Source organism: Balaenoptera physalus, assembly GCF_965194825.1.
Source record: "Balaenoptera physalus genome assembly, chromosome: 19".
NCBI classification, from domain to species: Eukaryota; Metazoa; Chordata; class Mammalia; order Artiodactyla; family Balaenopteridae; genus Balaenoptera; species Balaenoptera physalus.
Genome location: NC_138900.1, coordinates 16,702,663 through 16,729,818, shown reverse-complemented (window position 1 = coordinate 16,729,818; position 27,156 = coordinate 16,702,663). Strand labels below are relative to the sequence as shown.

The window sequence follows — 27,156 nt, the reverse complement described above, 5'->3', positions numbered from 1 at the left end:
GGAACTAAAAAGCCACACCCTCAAGAGGTGTGGAGCCAATCAGGATGCTGGGCAGAGAGCCCTGGCCCAGAGGTTGGGTGGGCAGAAGCTTCCCTCCGAGGTGATTTTAAACTTGTGCACAATCGCTAGGCAGTGAGGCTGTTATCTGGGGACAGAAAGACAGGTGCAGTGATGGGGGGACCCTTCGGAGAGACAGGGCATGATGCAGGTGGTACAGATAACGGGCTCTGTTGAGAAGGGAGTATTGGGACAACCGTGGATGGAAGGGGACAGGAAAAAACATGTTATCAGAGCAGACAGGGGATCTAGCAGCATGCTAAGGAGTCTGTTTCATGACAGTGAGGAAGGCTTGGAAGGACACTGGGGGGAAATCAGAACATTTGGGGTTATGGAGGACAGTGAAGTTATCATAACAGTACAAAGGGGTCATATCGGGACAGAGGGACCACGTCAGGAAAGACTGGCTATATCAGGGCAAGTGGGCTGTTAAACTGGCTCACTGAGGGCTGTCATTAGAGGTAAGTGGCCTTTTGTAAGAGAAAGTGCAAACTAGATGGGAGTCAGCCTGGGGTTTTTGGCTTGGTCACTGGGGGTGCTCTGGATGATGTGTGGAGAGCATTCACAGAGGGTATCAGTCCAGAGGTAACTGCAGGTGGCGAAGACTTGTAGGTGCCAAAGAGATGTTATAAATGGTTGGTGTGCGAAATGAAGAGGTTACTGACAATGTTAGGGAGGGTCTGGGGATGTGTTACAGCGGCCCACTTGTCCTCACAGGACAACAGTGAAGGCTCTCACATGGGGTTGGTGAAGTTGCTTCTCGCTGTGCATGAGGGTTAGGGGGCTATCACATTTTGTTTAGCAAGTCAGGGATGTTAGTGTGAAGAGTGTGAGAAGGGATCAAGGCAGGCTGTGTGGCCTTGGTGGGCGTACTACAGCAAAGGGTGAGTCTTACAGGAGGTTGTTGTGGGGTGACAGAGAAACAGCTCCAGGTGTCATCGAAGGTCAATGAGGAGTACGATGGCTCTCTGTGAGGCTGTTAGTGAGTCAGCTGGGATTTTCTAGGAGCTGAAGAAGAGCTTCATATACGAAATCATTAAGGAATTCCCCAACTTTAATATGTAAGAAGATGCATCTTGTAGGCTTCTCTGGCTAAGACGTTTGGAGAGGTTTTTGTCACTGTCTTTGGAGTTGTCTTGTTTTCCTGTTAGGTGCCTCGATATTTCTGCCTAAGTTTACCCTGAAGGTCTTGTAGCAGCTAGAAGGTGTCCAGAAATTGTCCAGGGATAGGTACGCCTCTTGTATTAGTTTGCTAGGGCTGCCAGGACAAAATGCCACAGATCAAGACGTTCAAACAATGGATATTCATTTTCTCACAATTTTGGAAGCTGAAAGTCCAAGATCAAGGTGCCAGCAGGCTTGGTTTCTTCTGAAGCCTGGCTCTATGGCTTGCAGATGGCCACCTTCTAGCTGTGTCCTCACATGGTTGTCCCTCTGTCTGTGTTGTTTGTACCCTAATCTCTTCTTTTAAGGACACCAGTCATATTGCATTAGGGCCCACCCTAATAACTCCATTTTAAATTAATTATCTCTTTAAAGGCCATACATATATCCAAATACAGTCACAATCAGAGGTACTGGGGGTTAGAGCTCCAACATACGATTTTGAAGGGGAAACGATTCTGCCCATAACACCTCTCTTAATCCTGGGGACACGCTTCCGGATTTAGAAAGTGGAGGCAGACGTGGTTTCTGCATGGATCTGTATGTGTCTGTTTAGAGAAGGAATGTATCTGCGGCTGCAGGATACTAAGGGGCAGTTTGTGAGTGGAGAGGCTAGAGGATAGGATATTGAAGATTTAGATATAGTACGAGGCAAAGAAATTCATGGAGAGAGGAACAAAGGGACTAAAACTACAGCCTCAGCCGAGTGAGAAAGCAGCCTCCTGAGCCTTAGCCTCTCTTGCCTAGCCCACAGATGAAGCTACCATAGATCCATAGAACCTCCCCAGACCCTGAGACGGAGCCCAACTGCAGGATGCTGAGATGGTGGCAGAGAAGCCAGCGGCAGACAAGGAGCCACAGGCCCCACCGAGGTTGAAAATACAGGGGCAGCCTCTGGCTGAGGATTACCCAGCCCCCTCTGCCACCTCAGTCATCTTTCCCCCCTGGCATCCTGGCTTGCCTCACCTCTCTCCAAATGCCCAGCACACCCCACCCACTGTGGCCCAGCCTCAGGGCCAACACTAGCTTCTGAGGAGGCCTTGTGTGAGTCAGAAGAGGTACCCATTCCCCTGGGCAAATGAAGCAGCTCCCACCCACTCCCCTGCCAGGTCAGGTCCTGGGCAATGAGTGCAAAACCTGAACAGCTATAGGTGGCAGCCCTGCCCAACCACTGTCACTGTCCCCTGTGTGCTTCTTCCTCCCCAACCCTCCCCCCAACGCACAGACCCAGAGAGCCAACCACCAGGGAGACGTGATCTAAGCCCAGGTCAGCCCTCCCACCACCCTCTGCTTCAATGCCTGTTCTACCCTCTGCACTTTCATCACCTTGTTCTTGATAGTTTTCCACTGTGTTTGTGGTCGTGGGCCAGGACCATGACGAGCAGACTCATCTTCATCTCAGGCCGTGAGTGGGATAGAAGAAGAGGGGGAAAAAATGAAATGCTTGCTCCCTTTTAGGTCACTTCCAGGAAGTTCTACACACACACACACACACACACACACACACACACACACACACACACACACACCTATTCTGCTCCCATCACATTGTCCAGAGTTTAATCACATGGACTCCTCTGGCTGGCTCCCAGGGAACCTGGAAAATGCAGTCTTTACTCCAGGTGGCCAAGTACCTGGATAAAATGAGAATTTCAGGATTGGGGACCAACTATGTGTGCCACCTTAATTCTAGTCTGTAGGAACAAATATACCTGTGATAGTTTTTTTAGGAAGACTGAACATCAAGAATGAAAAGTAAAAGAAAAATAATTAAAATGGCAGTTGAAGAATGTGCTTTGCTATGAATCTGACCAACTTTCAATCCATCAATTAAAAGCCGACAGAAGTGCACGTGATTACCATGTTGAGTACAAAACCTTGCGCTGGCCCAATTTTTTCTGGCCTCAGGTGTTGTGTGTAGAACTGCGTTCCATGACTTGATGTTATGTTAGAGAAGATTTCTCTCTATTATACTAAACAAACAAAAAAGCTGAGATGGACAAAATTGTTCTCTCCCCTCTGGCACATTTACAATGTCCATGAGCTTCTCAATGTGTCTAATTACAACTGGAATTGCTCTTATCTGTGTCGCTTGAGAGTTACTCAGGTTTAAAGTCAGCTGCACTGTTCTTACAATGTATCTGGAATTGGGACTTACCTGGCGGTCCAGTGGTTAAGACTTCACGCTTCCACTACAGGGCGCGCAGGTTTAATCCCTGGTCAGGGAACTAAGATCCCACATGCCACGTGGCACAGCCAAAATGTAATAAAAATTTTAAAAATATTTTAAACTGTATCTGGAATATTGAGTCAGTCTCTGTTTTTAAATACAGGATGGATCACTTACAATCTGGGGTCATGGAAATTCAGATCTGTAAACACAAAGTGTAATTTCCAGGCATTTATTTTTTAATTTTTTAAATTTTTTATTTTGTATTGGAGTATAGTTGATTCACAATGTTGTGTTAGTTTCAGGGGTACAGCAAAGTGATTTAATTATACATGTTCATATATCTATTCTTTTTCAGATTCTTTTCCCACATAGGTTATTACAGAGTATTGAGTATGGCTCCCTGTGCTATACAGTAGATCCCTGCTGATGATCTATTTTACATATAGTAGTGTGCATATGCCATTTAGGTTTTTTAAACCCTAAAGAAAAAAGTTTAGTCTTACCTTTAATATCTTTTTACTTCCAGAGTTTACTGTTGCTCTTTTACTAACTTAATCTTTCAGAGCTTTACAAGGTAAAATTGACAACATGATATTTAAAATACAATGTGATGAGTTTTGACAAATGTATACACTCATGAAACCATTACCACAATCAAGACAATGAACATATCTGTCACCTCCAAATTATTTCTCCTGCCACTTTGTCATTCCTCCCTCCCACCTCTCCCCAGGTAACCACTGATCTGTTTTCTGTCACTATAGATTAGTCTGCATTTTTTAGAATTTTATGTAACTGGAATCATAGAGTATGTGCCCTCCTTTTCTCTGGTTTCTTTCAGTCAGCGTAATTATTTTGAGATTCATCAATGCTGTTCCATTATCAACAGTTCACCTTTTATTGCTGACTACTCCATTATATGAATATGCCACAGTCTGTTTATCCGTTAACCTGTTCGTGGACAATTGGATGGTTTCCAATTTTTGCCTATTACAAATAAAGCTGCTATGAGCATTCAAATACAAGTCTTTGTATGGGTATATGCTTTCATTCCTTATAGATAAATACCTCGCAGTGGGATGGCTAGATCATATGGTAGATGCACGTTTAGCTTTTAAGAAACTGACAAAGTGTTTTCCTAAAGTGATTATACTATTTTACATTCCTATAAGCCATGTAAGAGAGTTCCAACCGCCCCATATCTTTCCCATGATATGGTTAGTCTTTTTTATTTTAGCCATTCTACTAGGTGTGTAATGGTATCTCGCTGTGATTTTAATATGCATTTTCCTACTGACAAATATTGAGTATCTTTCCGAGTACTTATTTACCATCAATACATCTATTTGGTGAAGTGGTTGTTCAAATCTTTTGCCCATTTTTATTAGATTGTTTCTTTTCTATTATTGAGTTTTCAGAGTTCATGATATATTCTGGAATCAAGTCCTTTACCAGATTTTCCAGCCTGTCTCTTGTCTTTCAATTCTCTTAAGAGTGTCTTTTGAAGACCAGAAGTTTTAACTTTGATGATGGCCATTTTCTTTTCTTTTTTTTTTTTTAACAGATCATGTTTTTATTGTCGAATCTAAGAAATCCTTGCCTAACCCATGGTTTCTTTTACAACCTCTCTTTTATAGTTGTAGTTTACATTTAGGTCAAGGATCCATGTTGAGTTCATTTTTATTGAATGCAAAGTATGCATCTAAGTTTATTCTTTGCATACAGATATCCACTTATTCCTGGGACATTTATTGAAAACACAGGCCTTCTCCACTGAATTGCCTCTGCACATTTTTAAAAATTCAAATACTCATATATGTTAAGATCTATTTCTGGACTAAAAATAGGTTGCACCCTTCCATTAATGTATTTCTCTATCTTGAGATTAATACCACACTTCCTTGATTTCTGTGCCTTATAACAGGAATTGAAGTCAAAGAGTGGAGTTCTCCCACTCTGTTCCTCTTTTTCAAAGTCGTTTTGGCTATTCTAGTTCTTTTTTATTTACATCTGAATTTGTGAATAATCTTGTAAATTTCTTTAAAAAAATTTTTTTAAAGGCCTGTGGATATTTTCATTGGAATTGCATTGATTCTATAGATAAATTTGAAGAGAACTGACATCTTAGCAATATTTTATGTCTTCTTATCAGTGAGCAGGGTATATCTCCCCATTTACATAGGTCTTCTTTTAAATCTCTCAGCAATGTTTTGTAGTTTTCAATGTACAGATATTGCATAACTTTGTCATATTTATCTCAAATTATTTAATATTTTTGACACTATTGTAAATGGCATTTTAAAAATTGTGGTAAAGTACACATAACACAAATTTTACCACCTTACAAATTTTAAATGTACAGTTCAGTGGTGTTAAGTACACTTCACATTGATGTTCAACCAATCTCCAGAACAGTTTTCATCTTGTGAAAGTGAAACTCTATACCTATTAAACACAACTCCCATTCTCTCCTTGCCACCAGCCCCTGGCAACCACCATTTTACTTTCGGTCTCTATGAATTTGACTACTCTTAGATTCCTTAAGTGTAAATAAGTGTAGATCATACAGTGTTTGTCTTTTCGTAACTAGCTTACTTCACTTAGCATAATGTCCTTAAGGTCTATCCATGCTGTAGCATTTATCAGAATTCCCTACCCTTTTAAGGCTGAATTATATATATATATATATATATCACTTTTTTAGCCATTCATCCATTAATAGACACTTGGGTTGCTATCATCTTTTGGTATTGTGAATAATGCTGTTATGAACATGGGTATGCAAATTCTTTTGAAAACATAGGTGTTTTCAATGGAGGAGGTGGGCTCTGCTGGGAACTGCATCAGAGGGGTTGCGGGGAGAGTAGGGTGCTGTGGTTTGAGCTTGAGGGTGAAGCTGGCAGAGCAGGAGGATGGGCGAGCAGTCAGAATGCCAGTATGGATAACCATTTTGCTACAGCATTTGTAATTGCTTGTGTGCTCATTTCTACCATCTACATGGCAGTCTCAATTGGCACAGACTTCTGGTATAAGTATCAAAGTTCAGTTCAAGAAAATTCCAGCGATTTGAACAAAAGCATCTGGAACGACTTTGCTAGTGATGAGGCAGATGAAAAGACATAATGATGCAATTTTCTGATATAATGGCACAGTGGGATTGTGGAGATGGTGCATCACTATACCCCAAAACACATACTGGTATAGCCCACCAGAAAGGACAGAGTCATTTGATATGGTCACAAAATGCATGAGTTTCACGCTAAATGAGCAGTTCCTGTAGAAATTTGCTGATCCTGGAAAGCACAATAGTGGGATTGATCTGCTTCGGACCTATCTTTGGCGTTGCCAGTTCCTTTTACCTTTTGTTAGTCTAGGTTTGATGTGCTTTGGGGCTTTGATTGGACTTTGTGCTTGTATCTGCCAAAGCCTGTATCCCACCATTGCCACAGGTATGCTCCATCTCCTTGCAGGTTTGTGTACACTGGGCTCAGTGAGTTGTTACGTTGCTGGAATTGAACTACTTCACCAGAAATCAGAGCTGCCTGAGAATGTGTCTGGTGAATTCAGATGGTCCTTCTGCCTGGCTTGCGTCTCAGCTCCCTTACAGTTCATGGCTCTGCTCTCTTCATCTGGGCCGCTCATACCGACCGGAAAGAGTACACCTTCATGAAGGCATATCATGTGGCATGAGTGGAAGCTGCCTGCTTTACAATTGCCATTTTTATGATTTTTTTTATATTAATATTTTCCCTTATCTCCCCCCCAATTGTTTTTAACCTTTTTTGGGTGAATTTACCATTTTATCCTGAAAATCCATTTTATTTATTCACACAGATGGTTTTTTCTTAATACCACTAAAATTTATATGGAACCTGAGTGATTCTATCTTTCAGACAAACTAATCTAGGTTCAGAGTCCAGACAGAAAAAAAATGGGTAGACTCTTGGCACAAATTTGTGAAAGAAAACTGGTAGTAGGAGGTTGACCCAAAGCAAGTTCTGCTGATGTCTGTTAGACTTTTCAGTAAAGTAACTGTATCAGTTTAACGGGAAACTCTAGTTTCTTTGGGAAACCTCTTATCATTGTCAAAACTTATATTCACTTGCTGTTGCAGATAGCCAGTCAGCCAGAGGTATTAGTGCTATTTTCAAGGACTTAGGCTATTTATAATAAAATAAGGAAATTATCAGGGCTTCCCTGGTGGTCCAGTGGGTAAGACTCTGTGCTTCCAATGCAGGGGGACTGGGTTCAATCCCTGGTTGGGGAACTAGATCCTGAATGCATGCCACAACTAAGAGTCTGCATACCGCAACTAAGAAGTCCACATGCCACAACTAAAGATCCCACATACCACAAGTAAGACCCGGCACAACCTAAATAAATAATTTTTTTTTAAAAAAGGAAATTATCTAAGCTCTTTTCCCCTAAATATTGGCATATAGCTTCATCTGAGGTGACATATCACAGCTGTTTATCTATACTGTGTCTGTTTACAAGAAAGGAAGTGTTTATGTGGAATTTTAACTTTGTAGCTGCAAGAATTCCAGTTCGGCCAGACAAGAGGATGAACCTTATTTTACTTTTTTTTTTTTTAACTCTCCTTAATGTGTCAGTAGGATTTTCAGTATCACCAAACCATTTGGGATTTTTGTTCCTTCCCTCCTCATACACCAGGTTTATTAAAAGAGTGCTTTCTTTTTAACACTACATTGGGGTCACAGAGTAAAATTCTCCAACTGCCATCTGTTTATTTCAGCTAAGTACCATAAAGAAGTATCCACCATAATGACTCTCTGGAGTTAGGAAAACTACCACAAGACCTAAAGCTTTGGCTGGTCATTAACTTCCAGCTATGGTCTTTAATTCTTGTGGTGAAATGATGTGCCTTTCCTTGCCTAGCCACTTCCTGGTGTGTATCAACATTATTTAATGTCTTCTAATTCAGTCATCTTTTTATAAATATGTCTATAAACTTTGAACTTTAAAAAATCTTATTTAGGGCTTCCCTGGTGGCGCAGTGGTTAAGAATCCGCCTGCCAATGCAGGAGACACGGGTTCGAGCCCTGGTCCGGGAAGATCCCACATGCCGCGGAGCAACTAAGCCCCTGCGCCACAACTACTAAGCCTGCGCTCTAGAGCCCGCAAGGCACAACTACTGAGCCTGCGTGCCACAGCTACTGAAGCCCGTGTGCCTAGAGCCCGTGCTACACAACAAGAGAAGCCACAGCAATAAGCCCGCACACCACAACTAAGAGTAACCCCTACTCACCGCAACTAGAGAAAAGCCTGCGTGCAGCAACAAAGACCCAATGCAGCCAAAAATAAATAAAATAAAATTAATTTTAAAAATCTTATTTATTTATTCCATTACTGTAGTACTTGGCAGATTTTTTTTTTAAATCTAATTTAGTAATTTCTTACAAAATCCTAAATCTGTCTTTTTTAAAAAATAAAAAATGAGAAGAGAGTCAAAACAAAAAACCATGGGTGTTTTCAATTCTTTTGGATATATAACCAGAAGTGAAATTGTTGGATCATATGGTAATTCAATTTTCAATTTTTTATTTTTGAGGAACTGCCATACTGTTTTCCATAGCAACTGCGCCATTTTGCATTCCCTACCAACAGTGCGCAGGGGTTCCAATTTCTGCACTACCTTGTCTTCACTTGTTATTTTCTGGGGGCTTTTGATAGTAGTCATCCTGATGGGTGTGAGGTGATATTTCACTGTGGTTTTGATTTTGCATTAGGGAATGATATGATGGTGTTGAGCACATTTTCATATGCTTATTGGCCTTTTGCATATCTTCTTTGACTATCTAGTCCTTTGCCCATTTTTTAATCAGATTATTTTGTTTTTATGAGTAGTAGAGTTTTTATATATTCTGGATATTAGCCCCATATCAGATATATGATTGGCAACCATTTTCTCCCATTCCATCATAGGTTGCCTTTTCACTGTTATGTCCTATGATGCACAGAAGTTTTTAATTTTGATGTAGTCCATTTTATGTATTTTTACTTTTGTTGCCTATGCTTTTGTTGTCACATCCAAAAAATCATTGCCAAATCCAATGCCATGAAGCTTTTCCCAATGTTTCCCTCTATGAATTTTATGGTTTTAGATCTTATTTTTAGGCCTTTGATCCAGTTTGAGTTAATTTTGGTGTATGGTGTAAGGTAAGAATCCAACTTTATTCTTCTGCATGTGGATATCCAGTTTTCCCAGCACCATTTGTTGAAAAGACTCTTCTGCTCAGTTTTATTGTAATTTGCTCTTCTTCTTCCAGATACTCAAAGTGGAAGCTGACATCATTAATTTGAGACGGTTTGCTATGGATTGAATGTTTGTGTCTTTCCAAAATTCACATGTTTGAAGCATAATCCCTGATGTAATGGTACTTAGATGTAGAGCCTTTGGGAAGTGCTTAGGTCATGAGGGCAGGTACAAACTATTGGGTGTAAGATAGGCTCAAGGATGTATTGTACAACACAGGGAATATACCCAATATTTTGTAATAACTGTAAATGGAAAGTAAACTTTTAAATTGTTTTAAAATCTATTTTAAATTTTTAGAAAGACAGACCATATCCTTGATCATAAAACTAACTTTAACAAATTCAAAGAATTTAAATCATATAAAGCAAATCATACAAAATCATATTATCTGACTCTGGTAGGCAGAACTCTAATGTGTCCACCACTCAACCACAAAAAAAATCCTGCCCCTGGTGTACAATCCTATATAATCTCTGAGATTATGAATATGATGGGATATCACTCCTGTGATTATATGGTACAGTTGACCTTAAGAAAGGAAGATTATCTGGGTGGGCTTAACCTAAACACATGATGAGGCATTTAAACGTGGGTCTAGGGACTTCCCTCGTGGTCCAGTGGGTAAGACTCTGCGCTCCCAATGCAGGGGCTCGGGTTTGATCCCTGGTTGGGGAACTAGATCCCACATGCATGCCACAACTAAGAGTTCACATGCCATAACTAAAAGATCCCACATGCTGCAACAAAGATCCTGTGTACTGCAACTAAGACCCGGCGCAGCCAAAAATAAATAAATAAATATTTTTTAAAATTAAACATAGGTCTAGAGGTCAGAGACAGAAGAAGTCAGACACAAAGTATGAGAGTGATTTTGAGGGGGATTCTCTGTCCACGGCTTTGAAGATGCACAGGACCACAGGGCAAGGAATGCAGGTGTACTCTAGAAACTGAGAATAGATCCTGGCAGCTAGCCAGCAAGGAAAAGAGAATGGCCTCAGTCCCCAAACCACATGGAATTGAATTCTGCGACGTGAGCTTGGAAGAGTATCCAGAGCTCCAGATGAGAACACATTTCAGCAAACACACTGACTTCAGCCTTGTGAGAACCTGAGCAGGGAACTCGTGCACACCGTTCCTGGATTTCTCACCCTCGGAACTGTGAACCAATATATGGCTGTTGTTTTAAGCCACTAAGTGTATGCTTATTTGTCACACAGGAATAGAAAACTAATGTGCTGACCATAATAAAAGTAATCTAGAAATAAATAACAAAAAGATAACAGGAAAATCTCCAAACATTTGGGAAATAAATCATGCAAGTCAAGATAATTCATGAAACAAGGGAAATTAGAAAATGTTTTTAACTGATCAAAAATGAAGTATAGGGGCTTCCCTGGTGACGCAGTGGTTAAGAATCCGCCTGCCAATGCAGGGGACACGGGTTCGAGCCCTGGTCCGGGAAGATCCCACATGCCGCGGAGCCACTAAGCCCGTGCGCCACAACTACTGAGCCTGCGCTCTAGAGCCCATGTGCCGCAACTACTGAAGCCCACCCGCCTAGAACCCGTGCTCCGCCACAAGAGAAGCCACCATAATGAGAAGCCCGGGCACCGCAAGGAAGAGTAACCCCCACTCACCGCAACTAGAGAAAGCCCGTGCGCAGCAGCAAAGACCCAACGCAGCCATAAATAAATTTAAAAAAAAAAAAATGAAGTATAGAACATATCCAAATACGTGGATGCAGCTAAATCACTGCTTAGAAGGAAACATACCACTTCAGATGCTTATATTAGAAAATAAGACATGTCTCAAATTAACAATCAAATATATAATGTAAATCTATCAAACATTTAGAAGAAAACAGGAGAAAATATTTCTGACACCGGGTTAGGCAAAGAGTTCTTAAACATAATACCAAAAGCACGTCCCTAAAAGAAAAAAAAAATTATACTCTAACAATATTAAAAACTTTTGCTCTGCCAATGACAGAAAATAAAAAGGTAAATTAAAGACCCAAACACAGTAATTGCAGATCACATATCTGACTAAGGGCTTGTATCGGGTACACATAAATAACCCTCAAAACTAAACTGCAGTAAAAATAACTCCCAGAACTGATCAATCACCTGAGAGATTAGGAAAGACCCTCACTGCATTAGACCAATCAGCCGCCAGGTTCGTATTGGCTTCCCCACCCCAACATGCAACTTCCAATCAGCCAATAGGAGAAGATACAGGGTAAGAGGCGGGGCCTGCGTGGTCACCATGGCAATCCCTGGCGGGTTGGAGCGAGGGAGAGGCTCCATGTAGCCAGATCCAGATTCCCTAATGGGGGTGTTTGAGGGGGCAGCGAGGGAGTTTACGGGGGGACAGGGTGGGAGGAAGAGAGCTAGCATGGGTTGAGGGGAATGAGGGGACAAAGAGTGTTTCATAAGGGGATGACAGGGTGTTAAGTATTTAAAGGGAGCACGGGTCTAGGAGAACAGGAAGGCTGCTGTTATAAGTGTACAGGGAGTTCGCAGGGTCATGAAGCTGATTTCAGGGGTAGAGAGAAGGTGTTAGGAGGAACAGGGCGGGTCTTTATTAGGGGACAGAGAAGAGGCTATCAGTGGACAAGGAGAGGACTTGGAGTTCATAGTTGTTCAAAGAAGGTCTTAGAGGAGACAAGTGAGAGATTATGGGGGTGGGGAGGAGTTTATGGGTGAACAATAAGGGTCATAGCAGAACCATGAAAGATTCATAGGGACAAAGTGAGGAATATTATAAATGGGACAAGAAGAGAGCCACTAAGGTCATTAGAAATTTTTATAAGTTGAGAATTTTACACAGGCACAATGAAGGTTTTACACATGAAAAGTTAGAGTGTTAAAGTGTTGAGTGAGGGACTTCTTAGTAGGGTGGTTAATAGGGACAAAGAGAAGGTTGCTCGGGGGACGATGAGGGTTTTATAGGAACAAAGTGCTATAGTGAATCAGCTGAGTTTTCAGGGAGGCCAAGTGAGAGTCATCAGAGTCAGTAAACGATTCTGCGGGAACAGTGGAAGGGGCCAAGTGAGACGTGCTTAGGGATCTGAAAGGCAGTTACAGAAGACGGGGAGGAGTTTACAGGAGACGGGGAAAGGGTTGCAAAGAACTGAGAGGGATTATAGGGCATAGGGGCAGAGTGGGGGCCAGGAGTTCTAGAGGACAGAGAGGTATTAAAGGGAATAGGGAGAGGTTAGAGGGAATGTGGTGGGAGTCTGTGAGCGTTTTAAAGGTGTCAGTGAAGATTTTACAGGAGCCAAGGAAGGTGAAAGGGAAGAAGTCAGAGGGGATGTTAGAATCCAGAAGCCATACTGAGCCATAACCCACTTCCTACTCCCAGGAGTTTGAAATTTCACGTGCCAAGCCCCCCAAAGACCATATGTGCCTGTCCATTTTGGCCTTCATCCTGTGTTTTCCCATAGGCATTGTAGCACTGATCTTCTCTATCCAGGTAGGAGTCTGAGTCATGCCAATCCTTACCTACCCTCACTCTCCATCCTGCCCCTAATGCTGACTCAAATTCTTCCTTGTTTCCCGCCTATGGGTTTAGGTCTCCACCCTGTGTTCGTACAGTCCTATGGCTCACCACCACCCCACTCTGTACAATAACCTTTTTAAGCCCATCTATTCCTGTTCTGCCTCTCCCCTCAAATCAGACAAGGCACAGCAACAAATGGAATGACCGAGCCATGGCAGCCGAGACCTCCCACCAAGTCTTCTACATTGCAGTCCTGGGGATTGTTATGGGAAGTATCATCATACTCATCTTGTTGCTTTTCTGCATGACGGACTTACTTTCTCGGTAACCTCCTCTCCAGTTCATGAAAAACAGCAAATATATCCAAAACTGTTACTTACCTTGGTTCTAAGTATCCATTTGGGCCAAATAAGACACCTGTCCCTCAATGTCTGGTGTGCCAAGTGTTGCCAGCCCGAGCCAGCACCTTGAGGTGGTTGATGGGGGAAGGAAGTGGTAGCTCAGGAAAGCCATGGACCAGAGCTCAAGACCAACCCTGGGACCCTGTCAAGATGTGGACCATGGGAGACAGGGTAGGGCAATGATTCCCCAGGGCAGTCTCCCCTCTGCCTACATTCATGTATTCATGCCATAAATCTATTTATGTTGACCAAGGGCCTTGAATGTGCTGCCTGACTCAGGGGACATAGCAGTCACCACTTAAGTACCACTCCTACCCCCTGCGAACTTATAAACCAGGGTGAAAGACAGACATATCACCAGGCGATGACAGAATAGAGTGGTCCGATCTCTAATGGGGGAAACCTAGGGAGGTAGGTTGTAAGAGGCCAGACCCAATCTGGGGTATTATGCTCTACCAGAAAACTAGGGAGTCAGCAACCGTCAGTGAACTAGTTGGAATTTGGAATTTTGATTGTAGAGAGCTTCTGTAATAGGTATGGCTTGCCTCCTCTCCCCTCTACCCACCAAGTTCGAGATTTATTCATCATTCAACAAATACTTTCTGAGCACTTATGATGTACCAGGCAGTGTACTAGGAACTAGAATCGCAACAGAGCAACATAAATAAGATCCCTTTCTCATAGAGCTTACATCTAGTAAGCTTCCCCACACTCTAGTGGGGAAGAAAACCATAAACAAATAGACCTCTAAATAAATAATTACAGGGAATGGTGAATGTTATGAAGAAAAATAAAACAGGGTAATAAGCTACAGCAGTGCCAGTACTGGTCTACCACTAATAATAGTCTGCAACAAGATACGGGCAGAAATTGCCAGTAGGTGCTTTAAAACTTATAGCAATTTGACATTGTTATGACATTCAAGTATTTGAAATAGACTTATCTTGTTGAACAGGGTATAGACCAAAAGGATCAGTCCATGACAGATTGGGAGATATCAAAAAACAGGTCCTACTACACAACCACAAATAGTTTGAGATGCACTGGGCTAGAGAGCAAAAGTCTAGAAGGTATATTGTTTAGGGTCATGCTAGCGGCTGTAACAAATAAACCCTACCATTTAGTAGTTCACAAAATAGAAGTTTATTTCTCACTCACAGAACCTGCCAATGTGGGCAAGGGATCCAGGCTCCTTCCACGTGGTGATTCCACCATCTCTTAAGGACTCAGAATTCTTTGAGTCCAGGCAGAAGATGAGAATGGAAAACCCTCACATGTTTCTTAAAAGCCTTGACTTGAAAGTGAACCCTTGGGACTTCCCTGGTGGTCCAGTGGTAAAGAATCTGCCTTCCAGTGCAAGGGACGCAGGTTCGATCCCTGGCTGGGGAACTAATATCCCACATGCCTCAGGGCAACTAAGCCCTCAACTACTGAGCTTGCGTGCCTCAGTGAGGGAGCCCGTGTGCCACAAACTACAGAGCCTACGTGCCCTAGACCCCGCGTGCCACAACTACAGAGCCCATGCGCCCTGGAGCCCGTGCACCACAACTAGAGAGAAGCCTGCGCACCTCAACCAAGGCCCCGCGTGCCGCAACTATGACCTGAGCCACAACTAAGACCCGATGCAGCCCAAAAAATAAAAAAAGAAAGTGAACGCTTGTGCACTGTTGGTGGAATGTAAATTTGTAGAGCCACTATGGAAAACAGGATGGAAGCTCCTCAAAAATTTAAATAAAAATAGAACTACCATAGGAATCAGCAATCTCACTTCTGGGTGTATATCCAAAGGAAATAAAACTACTGTCTAAAAGAGATATCTGGACTCCCACATTCAATGCAGCATTATTCATAACAGCCAAGATATGGAAACGTCCTAAGTGTCCATCAACAGACTAAGGGATACAGAGGATTTGGTATCTATGTACAAAGGAATATTAAGCCATGAGAAATATGAAATCCTGCCATTTGCAACAATATGAATGAAACTTGATGGCATTATACTAAGTGAAATAAGGCTGAGAAAAACAAATACTGTATGATATCACTTATATGTGGAATCTAAAACAGCCGAACTCATAAGAACAGAAAGTAGAATGGTGGTTGCCAGGGACTGGGGGTGGGGAAAATAGGGACAGGCTGGTAAAAGGGTAAAAACTTTCAGTTATAAGATGAATAAGGTCTGAGGATCTAGTGTATAACATGGTGACTATGATTAACGATACTGTATTGTACACTTAAAATTTGCTAAGAGAGTAGATCTTAAGCATTCTCACCAAAAACAAAGACAAAAACAAAGGTGAGGTGATGTTATTTAACTTGATTGTGGTAATAACTTCACAATGATACATATATCAAATCACCATGTTGTACACTTTAAAATACATTACAATTTTTTGTCAATTGTACCTCAATAAAGCAGGGTAAAAAAAAAAAATTTTTTTAATCAAGTTTTGGCCCTAAACTACCAACTATCACGTTTGCTCTCAGTCCACTGGACAGAACTAATCTCATGGCCTCAACTGAACACAGGGGCCTCTGGGAAATGTAGTCCTGGACTGGGCAGCCAATGGACATCTTTCTAAGATCTTCCTTGAGCTGAAGCCAAAGTGTGAGAGCTGTTCCAAGAACTGTGAGAACAGAGTTCCCACAGAGTGGGAATAGCAAGTGGAAAGGTCCATAAGCTGGAATGAGCTTGGCAATTCAAGAAACAAAAAGGAGGCCAATGTGACAGTAAGTAATGTCACACATCTCCCACTCTCCAAAATAGGTGGGGTTCTCTCTTTCTCCTGGTAAGAATCCTCGTAGGTGCTTATGAAAGTCTCAAAGATGTCCCCCATTTCTACCTCTCCTGAAGAGGAAACTCAACACTGGTTCTCACAGATCTGCTCACAGGAATATTTTACAGACATACAGCTGCCCACCTGTAGGACCTCCCAACCCCCTCCATGCCTGGCTCTGTGTTGGGTGATGCTGGACACACACCAGTGACCAAGACAGACCCCATCCCTGCCCTCAGGAAATCCACAGTCCAGTGGGAAAGGCCAACTCACCACCAGACAGGCCTGTGAGTTGTTCTTTCATTTATTCTTTCATTCAGCAAGTTTTTATTGTGCATCTATTGTTGTGCCAGGCACAGGGGACATATTACTGAACAAAACAAACCAAAAAACCCAACCTCATGGATCTCACATGCTGGTGGGGTGTGAAAGGTAATAAACATAGTAAGTAGTAAAATATTGAGAGTCTGTGGGAAGAAGTAAAGCAGAGTAAGGATGACTGGAAGTACTGAAGATGAGTGAGGGGCTGTAGTTTTAAATAGGGAGGCAGGTAATGCTGACTTTTGATCTAAGTCTTGTAGGACTTAAGTGAGGAAACTAGGCACAGATATCTAGGTGAAGAGTGTCCCAGGCAGACGGAACTGCTAGTTCAAAGGCCTGGAGGGAGGAGCATGTCTGATATTTCTGAGATATAGTAAGGAGGACACTGTAGCCGAAGTGCAGTGAGCAAGGCAGGGAATGGTTGGAGATGAAATCAGGGAGATAATGGAAAGTAAAACAGAAGAGAGCTTACTTTACTCCGAGTGACATGAACAGACTTTGAACAGATGAGTGACATGAGCTGACTCAGGTGTTACTGGCTCTCTATGACTCCGGAGGGGAGCAGACTGTAGGAGAAAAGTTACAGCAGGAAGACTACTGTGGAAGTCCAGATGGAAGGTGATGGAATATCGGGCCAGAGTAGGGGAAGTGGAAAAGGAAAAGTCTTGATGAATTTTAAAGGTACAGTAACAGGAATTACTGAAGCATAATATGAGCGTAAGAGGAAAAGAGGGATTTCTGGCCTCAGGAGCTGGAAGGACAGAGCTGCCCTTGTCTGAGCTGGAGAAGGAGGTGAGAAACAAGCCTGGGAGGTATAGTGTAGCAGCCATTATAAGTTTGAGGAATCATATTCTGGCTCAGAGATTGGTTCAGCAGTGGGCATGTGAGCCAATAAGACTTAAATAAATGGTTTACAGAGCTTATGGAAGCAGCCTATCTCTTCCATGTTAGTCTCTAAAACCACATCTTTCTCTCTCACCTCACAGGGGCAGGGGAAACCATTCTACAACCACATGAAAGAGCCTGGGGCTGCCAGGATGAAGGAGGAGCCAAGGAAGAAGCACTAGGAAGTGGAGCAGGAAACTGGGTCCTCCTCATCAGGATCACCATCCTCATCATAGCCACTGAGCAGTCAACTGTGTCAATCACGGTTCAAGGAGGTTATGCATATTATCTTATTTAAACCCCATGACAACACTGAAAAGTAGGTATTATTATTGTACCCAATTCATAAATGAGGAAACTGAGGCCAGGAAGATTGAGAGACTTGCCCAAGTTCACCCAGTCTGTAGGTGGCGGAGTCAGGATTCAAACCCAGTCAGTCACACTGCAGAGCCTTTGCTTATAACTGCCTTCCAGTGTCTGAGCTACTGGATCACACCTCACCTAAATCAGTATGAACCAATACACACTTTAAAATCATGTGAACCACAATATTTCTTGTTTGGGGGCACTACTGCTTTGAGTTTTCAGACATTTGTCATCAAAAAGAGGCTTACATGTGACAGTCCGGAGGAGGTTATCCAACCAGTCAGGAGGCTGAGCTTAGAGAATTCTAGCCTGGGAGGGCACATCTAAGTTAAAACCTAAGGACGAAGGGGAGGGGTCCAAGATGGCAGCATAGGAAGACTCTGAACCCACCTCCTCCCTTGGACACACCGAATCTACACCTACATATAGAGAAATTCCTCCTAAAGAAGACCTGAGGGCTGACTGAATAGCTTCTGCACATAGAGGGACCACATAGAAATGTATAGGAAAGACAGAGAACCCCATGGGTTCTCTGGGAACCCATAGGAACCCCACCCCTGACATGGTAACCTGCAGTAGAGAGGGATATGACTGAAGGGCCTGAGTGCAGACTCAGCCATCCTGGGACACAGGGGAAAAAAAAAAAAAAAAAAACAGCAGTTTAAAGGGCACTTGGACTATGCAGGAAGAAATCCAACTACTAACCTCAGAGTACCTGCCAAATGGGTGGGGAACTGCTGGAACTCTCTCCAGGATTGAAGGTGCCAGCAAGTGCCACTGTTTGATCCCCCAGCCTGTGCCTGCTCCAGCTCCAGCTGTCCTGCCAAGGCTCCTACAGCATGGCGCACCCCAAGACTGCCCAGCCCACACGTGCTCCAGCTCCAGCTGTCCACCAAGGAGGCCCTGGCACAACATGCTCCAGTGTTTCCTCTGGCCCACGCTAGCCTCCAGCTAACTGCCAAGGACGCCAGCACAGAGTGCCCTGAAACTAACCCCAGCCCATGCCCACTTCTCCTCCAGCAAGCCTGCCAAAGCCGCCTGGCACAGGCAGTCAACATGGGAGATGCTCCTTCACAAGGCTGTTCCTTCCAGACTGAGAGAGGTAGCTGGTTCATCTAATTCATAGAAACAAACATAGAAAGTCAAACAAAATGAGGAGACAGAGGGATATGTTCTCCAAAAAAGAACAAGATAAAACCCCAGGGGAAAAAACCCTAATTAAATGGAGATAACTAATTTATCCAATAAAGACTTAAAAGCAATGGTCATAACAATGCTTACTGAACTCAGGAGAAGAATGGATGAACTCAGTGTGAACTTCAACAAAGAGTTAGAAAATGTAAGAAAGAACCAATCAGAGCTGAAAGATACAATAATTGAAATAAAAAATAAACTAGAGGGAATCAGTAGCAGATCAGATGATACAGAACAGATAAGTGATCTGGAAGACAAAATAGTGGAAATCATCCAATCATATCAGCAAAAAGAAAAAAAAATTTTTTTAATGAGGAGGTTTTACGGGACCTCTGGGACAATATCAAACTTATTAACATTCACATTATGGGGGTCCCAGAAGGATGAGAGAGAGAGAAAGGGATGGAAAACTAATTTGAAGAAATAAGAGCCAAAATTGATCTTAACCTGCAGAAGGAAACAGACATCCAAGTCCAGGAATCATAGTCCCAAACAAGATGAACCCAAAGAGATCCACACCAAGACATATTATAATTAAAATGGCAAAAGTTAAAGACAAAGAGAGACTCAAAGTAAAAAAAAAAAAAATCCCAGTTAAAATCACCTCAAAAAATAGAATAAAATACCTAAGAATAAACTTAACCAAGGAGGTGAAAGACCCATACTCTGAAAACTATAAAACACTGATGAAACTGAAGATGATTCAAAGAAATAGAAAGATATTCCATGCTCTTGGATTGGAAGAATTAATATTAAAATAGCCATACTACCCAAAGCAATCTACAGATTTAATGCAATCTGTATCAAAAAACCTATGATGTTTTTCACAGAAATAAAACAAATAATCTTAAACTTTACATACAACCACAAAAGACCCCAAGTTGCCAAAGCAATCCCAAGAAAAAAGAACAGAGCTGGCAGTGTAACCCTCCCAGACTTCAGACTATATTACAAAGCTACAGTAATCAAAACAGCAAAGTATTGGCATTAAAAAAAATAGACACATAGATCAATGGAACAGAATAGAGAGCCCAGAAATAAACCCACACACCTATGGTCAATTAATACAATATACAATGGAAAAAAGACAGTCTCTTCAACAAGCAGTCCTGGGAAAGCTGGATAGCCACATGTAAAACAATGAGATTAGAACATTCCCTCACAACATATACAAAAATAAACTCAAAATGGTTTAAAGAACTAAATGTAAGACCTGAAACCATAAAACTCCTAGAAGAGAACATAGGTGGAACACTCTTTGACATAAATCATAACAATATTTTCTTGGATCAGTCTCCTAATGCAAAAGAAATAAAAGCAAAAATAAACAAATGGACCTAATTAAACCTAAAAACTTTTGCACAGCAAAGGAAACCATCAAGAAAACAAAAATACAAGCTATGGAATGGGAGGAAATATTTGGAAATGATGAACTGACAAGGTGTTAATATCCAAAATATACAAACAGCTCATACAACTCAATATCAAAAAACAAACAAACAAACAAAAAGGCACAAAACCCAAACAATCCAACCAAAGAGTAGGCAGAAGACCTAAATAGACATTTTTCCAAAGAAGACATACAGATGGCTAACAGGCACATGAAAAGATGCTCAGCATCACTAATTATTAGAGAAATGCAAATCAAAACCATAGTGAGGGATCACCTCACATCTGTATGAAAGGCTATCATCAGAAAGTCTACAAATAACAAATGCTGGAGAGGATATGTAGAAAAGGGAACCCTCATACACTGTTGGTGGAAATGTAAATTAGTGCAGCCACTATGGAGAACAGCATGGAGGTTCCTTAAAAAACTAAAAATAAAACTACCATATGATCCAGAAATCTGTTGCATTTCTATATACTAATAATGAACTATCAAAAAGAGAAATGAAGAAAAAAATCCTATTTACAAAGGCATCAAAAAGTATAAAATACCTAGAAATAAATTTAACCAAGGAGGTAAAAAAAAAACTGTACTCTAAAAACTGTAAGACACTGAGGAAAGAAACTGAAGATGACACAAATAAAAGGAAAGATATACCATGCTCATAGATTGGAAGAATCAACATCATTAAAATGTCCTTACTACCCAAAGCAATCTACATGTTCAATGCAATCTCTATCAAATGCCAATGGCATTTTTCACATAACTAGAAAAAATAATCCTAAAATTTGTATAAAACCACCAAAGACCCCAAATAGCCAGTCTTGAGAAAGAAGAACAAAGCTGAAGGTATCATGCTCCTAGACTTGAAACTATACTACAAAGCTATTAATCAAAACAGCTATGGTGCTGGTAGAAAAACAGACACATATCAATGGAACAAAATAAACAGCACAGAAATAAACCCACCCTCATATGGTCAATTAATCTACAACAAAGGAGGCAAGAAAATACAATGGGGAAAACACAGTCTCTTCGATAAATGGTGTTGGAAAAATTGTACAGCTACATGCAAAGGAATGAAAATGACCACTTTCTTATACCATATATAAAAATAAACTCAAAATGGATTAAAGACTTAAATGTAAGACCTGAAATCGTAAAACACCTAGAAGAAAACATAGACAGTACACTCTTGACATCAGTCAGCAATATTTTTTTTGGTGTCTCCTCAGGCAAGGGAAACAAAAGCAAAAATAAACAAGTGGGACTACATCAAACTAAAAAGCTTTGCACAACAAAGGAATCCACCAAAAGCACAAAAAGGCAAACTACTGAATGAAAGAAGATATTTGCAAAACAATAGATCCAACATGGGGTTGATATACAAAATATACAAAGAACTCATACAATTCAATATCAAAATAACAAACAACCCAATTTAAAAAGTGGGTCAGGGACTCTCCTGGTGGCACAGTGGTTAAGAATCTGCCTCCCAATGCAGGGGACATGGGTTCAAGCCCTGGTCTGGGAAGATCCCACATGCCGCGAGGCAATGAAGTCCACGTGCCACAACTACTGAGCCTCTGCTCTAGAGCCCGCGAGCCACAACTACTGAGCCCACGTGCCACAACTACTGAAGCCCGTGCACCTAGAGCTTGTGCTCCACAACAAGAGAAGCCACTGCAATGAGAAGCCCGTGCACCGCAACAAAGAGTAGCCCCCGCTTGCCATTACTAGAGAAAGGCCGCGCACAGCAACTAAGACCCAACGTAGCCAAAAATAAATAAATAAATAAAAATAAATAAATAAATTTATAAAAAGTGGGTCAAAGATCTGAATAGAAATTTTTCCAAAGAAGACATACAGATGGCTAACGGGCACGTGAAAATATGCTCAACATCAGGGAAATGCAAATCAAAACCGCAATGAGATATCACCTCACACCTGTCAGAATGGCTGTTATCAAAAAGACAAAAAACATATGTTGGAGAGGATGTAGAAAAAAGAGAACTCTCATGCATTGCTGATGCGAATGTAAATTGGTAAAGCCACTATGGAAAACAGTATGGAGGTTCCCCACAAATTTAAAAGTACAACTACCATATGATCCAGCAATTCCAATTCTGGGTATTTATCTGAAGAAGATGAAAACACTAATTTGAAAAGATATATGTATCCCTATTTTCACTGAAGCAGTACTTACAATAGACAAGATACAGAAGCAACCCAGGTATCCATCCATAGATTAACAGATAAAGAAGATAAAGGAAATGTGATACACACGTGCGTGCACACACACACACAAATTAGAATATTACTCAGCTGTAAAAAATGAATTCCTGGGACTTCCCTTGGAAGTGGTTAAGAATCTGCCTGCCAATGCAGGGGACATGGGTTTGAGCCCTGGTCTCGGAAGATCCCACATGTGGCGGAGCAACTAAGTCCGCACGCCACAACTACTGACCCTGTGCTCTAGAGCCCGCGAGCCACAACTACTGAGCCCGTGAGCCACAACTACTGAAGCCCACGCACCTAGAGCCTGTGCTCCACAACAAGAGAAGCCACCACAATGAGAAGCACGGGCACCGCAACGAAGAGTAGCCCCCGCTCACCGCAACTAGAGATAGCCCACGCGCAGCAACGAAGACCCAACGCAGCCAAAAATAAATTTAAAAAAAAATGAATTCCTGCCATTTGCAGCAACATGCATTAACCTGCAGGGTATTATGCTAAGTGAAATAAATCCGACAGAGAAAAACAAACACTATGATTTCACTTTTATGTGGAATTTTTAAAAACAAAACAAATGAACAAACAAAACAAAACAAAAACAGATTCTTAGATACAGAGAACAAAATGGCGGTCCCCAGTGGGACCCGGTGGGGGAACAGATGAAATAAGTGGAAGAGATTAAGAGATATAAACTTCCTGCTATAAAATAAATAAGTCATGGGGGTGTAATGCACAGCATATGGAATCTAGCCAATAATATCGTAACAACTTTGTATGGTGAAAGATAGTAACTGGACTTATTGTGACGATCATTTCATAATGTATAAAAATATCAAATCATTATATTGTATACCTGAAACTAACATAATAGTGTATGTTAATTATAATTCAATTTGTTTTTTTTCTTGCCACGCTGTGCAGCTTGTGGGATTTTAGTTCCCCAACGAGGGATTGAACCCAGGCCCTTGGCAGTGAGAGCATGGAGTCCTAACCATGGGACCGCCAGGGAATTCCCTATAATTCAAATTTTAAATAAATAAATAAATAAAGGGGGAAGATCTAAAGGATGAGGAGGAGGTAGCCTTTGAAGATAAGAAAGAAGGGTAATTGAGTTAGGGGGGCACAACAGGAATAAAAGCTCAGATGTGAGAGGGAGGGAGTCTTGACAAGTACTGTCCCAATGAGAACACTGCTTTCCTCTCTGGTAAGGTCTTAACCTAGGGATAAGTTCCCTCCATTCAGCCCGATCATTACCTCCACCAGCCCCCTGCAGTGCTTCAGTCTTATCATCCCCTGCCCTGGTTCCATGCCCTGGCCTCGGTATCCTCCTTGTATCAGGGTTCAATCAGAGAGGCTGAACTACTAGGGGAGATATATCAGACAGATAGATCAATAGATAGATAAACAGGGATTTGATTTTATACAATTGGTGGAGTCATTAAGCAGTCCTTAATATTGTTGTCTTAGTGTCTGATGCTGGCACTCGAAGTGCACAGGGCAGGCTGTTGTTAGGAAGGGAAGACAGATGTAAAATGGGGGGAAGCTAGGACAAGCTGGAACAAGCTTGCCTCTGACCTTGTTGGTATGAGCAGCCACAGGAGAAGCTGTAGCTCAACACACATATGGCCCAGGAGTTGGAGGAGTTGAAGGAAGAGCCAGGAGAAGGTGAAACAATTGCTGGCCTGGCTGCTGCCCTATGCAAACATGATGAGCCAGCAGCCAGCCAGTGACAACCTGTGTGACCTACAAAATGGCAGCTGCTTCGCTTCTCCCCTCCAAATCTTGCCCAAGATCTCTTCCGGCCCATCATAATTGGACACAGAAGGTGATTCTAGGAAGTAGTTCATTCAACCTAGTCAAGTGGACACATTACAAAGCCACCATACAGAGAGTGGAGGAGAGTGGGGAGAAGATGGTTAGTGGTTGCTGGGGAGATGGTCACATGACCATCTCTGCTCTCTCTTAGGTATCTTGAGAGGATGTGCCTAATAAGCCCTACTGGCTTTTTTTAGAGTTGGAGGCGAAACTGCTGGCAATTATTTCTTATTTGGCTTTAATTTTTTATCCAAAACAGATACAGAATCCTTTCATATTTATATATAATTATATAGCTTGAGTCAAGGTGCATCTGATTAACTGCCATTAGTTTATGGTTATAGATAGTCATTAAACAATATTCCAGCTTTCGGCCAATTCTTTTGTTTAACAGACTTTATTTTTTTGTGAGCAGTCTTATGCTTAGAGAAAAACCACACAAAAAATAAAGTTCCCATCTACGTCCCCTCCCTCCACACACATTTTCCCCTATTATTACCATCTTGCAGGAGGATGGTACCTTTGTTACTATTGATGATCAAGAGTGAAACATTATTCCTAACCAGAATCCATACCTTACGTTAGGGCTCACTCTGTGTTGTACAGTTCTATGGCTTTTTACAAATGCATAATATGACATATCCATCATTACAGTATCATACAAAATAGTTTCACCCTCCTAAAAAAATCACCCTTTGTGTTTCACCTTTTCATCCTTACCCCCCACCCCCTGGCCACTACCATCTTTTTACTGATCTCTATAGTTTTGCCTTTTCCACAATGCCACATAGTTGCAATCATACAGCATATGGCCTTTTCAGATTGTCTTCCAAAGCGGCTTTATCATTTTGCATTCCCACCAGCAATGAATGAGAGCTCCTATTGCTCCACATCCTCAGCAGCATTTGGTGTTGTCACTGTCTTGGATTTTAGACATTCTAATAGGTATGTAGAGGTATCCCATTATTGTTTTAATGTGCAGCTCACTGATGACCTATGATGTTGAACAACTTTTCATATGCTTATTTGCATTTATCTGTATCTCATCTTTGGTGAGACATCGGCTCATAATTTTTGTCCATTTTTAAATTGGATTATTTATTTTCCTATGGTTGAGTTTTAAGAGTTCTTTGCATATTTTGGATACTCGTCAATAATCAGATATGTGTTTTGCAAATATTTTCTCGCAGTCTGTGACTTGTCTTTTCATTCCTTTAACAGCCAATACTTTCTAACGCCCCTTGAAAGGCTCAGAGGCCCTTGGCAAACATGCTGTCTAACTGATTTTTTTTTTTAAACAGCAAAACAACCCACAAAGGTTGGAAGGGTGGAGATGTTTGAGAGAAATGGAAACTTGAGAAATCAGGATGGTGGAGTAGCAGCTGCTAGTCTTTCCTCCAGGAAGCCCACCTGGATTACATCAGCCCCTGGCACCCTCTTCTGCATCTCAGCCCTTATGAAGCATTTGAAGCTGAACTCTGCTTCTCCCCGAAATCTGCTACTTAGTGGTGACCTCATGGTCCCCTTGTCCGTGGACTAGAGACTCGGCTGACCCTTGGATGTCCCCTTGACTCCTCACACCCACAGAGTCTCACATTGTTATCAGCATCTCCCCCAAAGCTGCCCCTTCTCTCACCTCCCCATTTCAAGGTCTGTTCCACCTAATCCCCAGCCTAGAGCCCTGGATCTCAACCCTCAACAGCCAATAAACCTCACATGACCCACCCACTCAGTTTCCTCTCTTCTCCACAGCCCTACAGTGGTCCAGCACTGTCCTCAACCCCCTCCTCCCTCATCCTGCTCCATCATCCTCCCAGGGCTCCCAGCTTTAGTCTCACCCCCACCAACTTTCCTGTCATTTGTTTATTCAACAACTATTTAGAGAGTCAGGCTCTGTACTGGACACTGAGGACAGTGATGAACGAGGCAATCACATTGAATGAAAAGTTCCTAAATGTTGCCATTTCTCAGGGCCATGTCTGAGACTGAGTGGGCTCTGCAGGACTCCAGCCCTAGTATCCAGTGCTTTCTGGGGCACTCCATAGACCTCTCACATTCCTTGTGTTCCAAATTGACCCACCCCTGCTGCTTATGTTCTACCATCCCTACCTGGTGATGCGTCTGTGTCCCTCACTGAACTGTGAGCTCCAGTAGCACAGAGACTGGGGCTGTCTCAGCCACCGGCGTGTTCCCAGCACAGGGTCAGCTCACGAATGTTACAGAATAGTAAGGACGAACGAATACCTAGAAGAAAGCATGCCAGAGAGATATTAGGGTCATGCCATCTGCCCTCTATCCCTCACTCAGACCTGACACCCTGTTTCTGAAATCAAAGAGCAGTAAATTTGGCATCTCCTCGCCTGATTCTCATCCTCCTAGGATGAAAGTCCCATTTTGTCAAGAAAATGAAGGGAGGCATTGGGGACCTTTTGTCTCTTAGGGAACAGATGGTAGTAGGAAGGAGGACGCAGAAGGCTACCGGGTCCCACCGTTTCTCCACGCCGCTTTCATCTCCACTCAAAGGGACCGGACCCTCAGGCATGAGAGACGTAGACCGGCTCTGAGACCTTGCAGAGCCGGAAAGCCCTTCCCTTCCT

The 27,156-nt window shown here is 42.1% G+C and overlaps 1 protein-coding gene and 1 pseudogene across 4 annotated transcripts in view; one reads left to right on the top strand and one right to left on the bottom strand.

Moving 5' to 3' along the window:
* ATP4A (ATPase H+/K+ transporting subunit alpha) overlaps positions 1–27,153 on the bottom strand; it is a gene marked incomplete at its 5' end in the record, with an annotated part of 101,231 nt that extends 74,078 nt beyond the window's left edge. The window contains 2 exons of one of the 3 annotated variants that reach the window (XM_082437772.1): positions 26,669–26,803; positions 27,049–27,153. Of the gene's footprint in view, positions 1–26,668; positions 26,804–26,985 lie in introns of all 3 variants that reach the window. The other 2 variants (XM_082437771.1, XM_082437773.1) reach the window with 2 other exon arrangements.
* LOC309648768 (claudin domain-containing protein 1 pseudogene) lies at positions 6,135–7,084 on the top strand (annotated as a pseudogene). The gene has a single exon. The product of its transcript is annotated as a claudin domain-containing protein 1 pseudogene (transcript).
* Positions 27,154–27,156: the final 3 nt, after the last annotated feature.